The following is a 5,000-nucleotide window of genomic DNA, read 5'->3' as shown; positions in this document are numbered from 1 at the left end:
AGGTATACACAATATACTCAAGATAAATAAGACAACACACACACACACACACACACACACACATACACACACACACACACACACACACACACACACACACACACACACACATACATACACACACCACACACACACACACACAAACACAAACACAAATGCACATAAACACACACTCACACTGGAACACAAAGCTTAATTTGTGTCTGATTTAAATCATACATCAATACATACACTCTCAAAAAGGATGTGTTGGAAACAACACATTTTTAACACATCAATGTGTTTAGGTAAGGACAACACATTTTGTGTTATTTTTTGTGTTAAACCCATGTAACACAGTTACTGTGTTGATATTTTAACACACCTGTGTGTTATAGTTGACACAATTTGGTAATGGTTAACACAGTTACTGTGTTTATATTTTAACACACCTGTGTGTTATAGTTGACACAATTTGTGTCAATTTGGTTATTGTTACTTTCATTTGGTTATGGTTATGCTTTTGTCCAAAGCCACATACAAATACAAGACAATATAATACTTAAATTTAACAGGGAGCAAATTAAGATGTTTGTCAGACTATTAGAAGGATAATAGCAATAATAAACAACAATGTCAATTCAATCACAGCATAATGAAGTGCATGTTGTCGTTTTATTTATATTTTTAGTATATTTATGGATCTTAGCAGATAAGACAATTATGAAATTATTTAAACCAAATAGTGTGTGCAATAAAGATGAATTCCTGACAGCCTAATGTGAAATTATGTATTATTTATTACAAATATTGTACACATAAACATTACACAAGTTCATAACGAGGGTTTACAAAAATATCATTGTTAAAAAATATCAAATGTATTGGTCTAAAATCAATTAAATCTCTTATACTAATTAGTTTAAAGTCCTCTGTTCTCTGGACAGCAATTGCATGGAAATGGTTATGGAAAAACTTTGTAACAAGTATCCTTAAGAAAAACATTTTGATTTTCACTTTCTGGCAAGTTTGTCGTTTTCTGCAACAATGATGTATTGGGCGGAGGCGGAGGGATCTGCAATGCACACCAAGTGGGGCTGGCGATGTTCTACTGATCTATCAGGAGGATTGTTCAGCACACTGGAAATGCTGGTTCCAGTCTGTTATTTTAAAGAAAGAACAAGAACATAAACAAGTCATTAGACATGTGCAGGGTTTCAAACCATTTACAAATTGACAATACTCATTTTACATTATACCAGATATAACATTGCACCATAAAACATACAATATAGGCGTTCCGTACTATAAGCACACAAAATAAACATTTACTATAGGAGGGGCCTACCGGTTTTATATCCAAAAGGTAGCCCGAAGCTGACTTCACACTGCATTTGGTGTTCCCTTTGCCCCTGCCTGATGCAGTGGGGGGCAGCAGATGGACAAGCTTATGAAGAGCTCTGTAACATGAAACTATAAAAACAAACAAATTTAGTAAACTCTTACTTTCTTGTTAAAATCAATTGCATTCATTCACTGTAGCACAAAAGCTTAATAGAGATAATTCCTCCTACCATCAATCATGCTCAGGAACTGGTGGCAAGGCAGCTTCAGGTTCACTTGTGGACATTCCCTCCCATTTTCGGATGAACAGCAGCTTTTCCAGGAAACATCTTTCCAAATTCTGTGTCAAAGTACATAAATGGACAAAATACAGTCATTTGAAAAATTAGAATGATATCAGAGGGATTAAAGACAATTCATCCAACTTTCATTATTTTCATTGTCCCAAAACAATATGCATATGTGGCATGTCCACAAAGCGTGTAAACTCTGCAAAAACCTCCAACGTTGGATGTCTAGCAGCAATCCACAACCTTGTAGCTGCAACAAAATAGATTATTATAAATTTGATTTCACACCATATTGTGAACACATAACTTATTTCAACTTCCATACTGTTTATTTTTTAAATCATTCAGCATTTCCAAAATAAGAACACACAATCTGGGTGACTAACGTTAGCGAACTGGTCAGAAACGAAATGTTACTTTAGGTTATTATCAAAATGGCAGCATTGATTACTGTTTCATTAATGCGTCACATTATTGCTTAAACTGCACCCCAAAAAAGCAAACTACACACTCTATAAACTATAAAAGATCATCATAACGTTGTGCATAGATGTAGAAGCTAGTTCAACACTGGGTCTACTAACTGCATGCAATATCGTTTCATCAAACCGTGTTCACTAACGTTAGTGTGGCGTTCGGAATGCAAATGTGTTTTCCCTTGGCAGCGTGGTAGCTTGTAAATGCATTAAGTTCATTCATCATCGTTAACTTGCTAGACTATTTGTGAACATGTTCTAATGTTATGTCGTGGAGCAGAAGAGATATAACTGCATAGGCCTAGCTTCTATAACAAAAACGACTACATTCACGTTACCTGACCTTATGTCTATTATGGCTTGTAACGTTAACCACCGATTGTTCAGAATAAAACGGTCACCGTTATCTATGCAAGTAAAAGTGAATCAGCTTCTAAATAAATAACGGTGGTTATCATGATTTATAGTAGTTATAGTAAGTTAGATAGTGTTGTAACTTATCGTAATTTTTAACGTTGATAGTAGTTTGTAGTTTTGACATCCTGAGCCATACCGTTAGCATTTCATACCTTGTTAGCACTAGCTACAAGGTCATACCAGTTACCACAAACCTTGCTAACGTTAGCTGTCCATAGCTAAAACTTTAGCAGCTACCCAAAATGCGGATTTACCCACATAGTAATACGAGATGACGTAACGTTAGAATATTTTAGTTTCTACATGTATGCCAGTGTTTTTCAGAGTGTGTTAATGTAAGGTCAGGATTGACTTAACATGGACTAGCATAACGATTGCTAATCAATAACCTAACGTTAGCTGCTAGAGCTACTTGGCTAACAATCGATGCTGGACTTTATTATCATTTAACCTTTACAATATTGCAAGTTGCAACAGTCTTTAAAATAAACATAACAAATACGTCTGAAGACATGGGTCTACCTTACCTTTTATTCAGACATTTAATTCCACTCTATGTGCCACTTGCAACTTCTTCCAGTGCGCCAAAATGAAGTGCTGAGAAAAGAACCTCTCCTCTCAGGGTAACGGCTCATCCAGGACACCAGGGATTGGCCAATAATTTAACACATTTTGTGTTGGGCAGTATATTCCAGTAATATAACACAGTAACAACACAAAATAACACAAATTGTGTTAAAATTGTGATAACACAAAAAATGTGTAATTATTTAACACATCATTTTTGAGAGTGTACATTTGATCAGAACATTTATTTTAAACATAACAAGCACTTTCTCCTCCCCACCCCAATCCCCTCCCTCACACACACACACACACACACACACACACTTAACCACACACTCTTAACCACACACACAGCATGTGTCTGATTTAAATATTCTGTTAGTAATCAAGATATTTAAATTTATCCAAGCACTGCAGATTGAGCAAAAGGATTTTCAAACATGTCAATCAAAGAGGAAGTAAACAAATGAAGCAGCAGTATTACTTCAGCAGCAAAACAAACTAAACTTCACAGTTGACATGTCTCTCCTTATACATGAGAGAGAGAGAGAGGGAGGGAGAGAGTCACACTTATACATTTAATTGTCTAGCTTTGATATCTTGCCTTGCCAACATTGTATACTACAGTAATGCAATAACATACTGAAGTTGTGTGTGTTTCTGTGAGTTTGGTGTGTGTGTGTGTGTGTGTGTGTGTGTGTGTGTGTGTGTGTGTGTACAGTGTTTGTGTATGTGTGTCTGTCTGTGAGTGAGCGAGAGAAAGAGAGAGAGTCTATGGTCTCTATCTTGCACTTTAGAGCAATTGACTTTGCGCAAATCGCTTTGTGGGCGGATCTTGGGTGCTGTTTCTATTTTACCGGTGGGTTAATGATTGTTGCGCCCGACGCAAATCTAAAATGGGGTGGTCTGTAGTAGCTACATTATTCATGGGTGTGGTTTGGGCGTAACGTGCAATAAACCAATCAGAGCATCATCTCACATTCCCTTTAACAACAGGCACGCTTGTTCCATAGCGGATTGCTATTATGATGGCGGATTTGCCAGGCGCAGCCAGGAACAGTTCATAGCGCTATAGTCAGTTGGGAACAGTTTGCTATTGATTTCTCCTCTTGACAAAATGTAATACAGAAATGTCACTTTCCGATGTTTTGGGATCACTCTCACTGAATCACGAGGTTATGAATGCATGGTGATATTTTTGCAATGTAATCTAACATTACCTCACTATAAACAATGCAGATCTGTCAGATAAGCTCTCCTCTCCTGTGCTGCTGCTGGGGCATTTGGGTTAAATGGCATCGGCATGCAGTTCAACATCACGTCTCATTACACATCCGTGATTCGTGGAAATGCGTTCGCTAGATTTATACCTGTTTTTTCACATCGGACACCACACTGATTTCCCTCGTGTAGCAATATTTGTCCTTGTAATTATGTATGGTTCGGAGAAATGGGAACTTCGTCGTATAGATGAGAGGAGCAAAGTGCATTGCGCAACACAGGCGCCCAAGGAAGCGCTCCTGCAGGTGTAAGCTACGGCTGTACCTTACCAACAGGCAACTCAACAACGAGAAACAGTTTCCAAGTTGACCTAACTTTCCAACTCTGCACAGTATCCCATTAACTGCATGACAGTAGGCTATTTACAATATTTATTTTATGTAAAGTAGAGTTTGTAAACACGTTATCATCAACTTAATGCACGCACAACTTTTGTTTGAGCAGGAGAGAGAATAACAGTGAATGGACACAGCAACTACAGAAATTGTAGCCAAGGCTACTTGCTGCTTTCTTTTACTGTCTATGGTTGCTGGTTAACAGCACATAATAAGCTTATTTAAGCGAATTCACAAACTCAAGACTTCAAGGCCATCATCGATATAAAACGTTTTTTGAAAACAACGAAAGGATGGAGGGAACATAGCAA

At 37.3% G+C, this 5,000-nt stretch overlaps 1 protein-coding gene and 1 long non-coding RNA gene across 4 annotated transcripts in view; one reads left to right on the top strand and one right to left on the bottom strand.

Annotated features, from left to right (window-relative positions):
- cplx1 (complexin 1) overlaps nt 1-5,000 on the top strand; it is a 31,517-nt gene that overhangs the window by 20,350 nt on the left and 6,167 nt on the right. The gene's annotated exons all lie outside the window — the stretch shown is intronic.
- On the bottom strand, nt 762-3,293 carry LOC143126219 (uncharacterized). Of its 3 annotated transcripts, none has more exons than XR_012987414.1 (4): nt 3,034-3,293; nt 1,554-1,863; nt 1,328-1,452; nt 762-1,139 (listed from the first exon to the last, which is right to left on the bottom strand). It is a non-coding gene; the product is annotated as an uncharacterized LOC143126219 (long non-coding RNA). The 3 variants fall into 3 exon arrangements; XR_012987415.1 differs by having other exon boundaries at nt 1,554-1,663; XR_012987413.1 differs by lacking the exon at nt 3,034-3,293 and having other exon boundaries at nt 1,554-2,023.

Source organism: Alosa pseudoharengus, unplaced genomic scaffold (genome assembly GCF_046254945.1).
Source record: "Alosa pseudoharengus isolate Yale_2024_CS ecotype anadromous, Long Island Sound unplaced genomic scaffold, YU_APseudo_1.1 YU_APseudo_1.1_scf_16, whole genome shotgun sequence".
Lineage (NCBI taxonomy): Eukaryota > Metazoa > Chordata > Actinopteri > Clupeiformes > Clupeidae > Alosa > Alosa pseudoharengus.
Note: the sequence above shows the minus strand (reverse complement) of the source record. Positions and strands in the feature narration are given on the sequence as shown.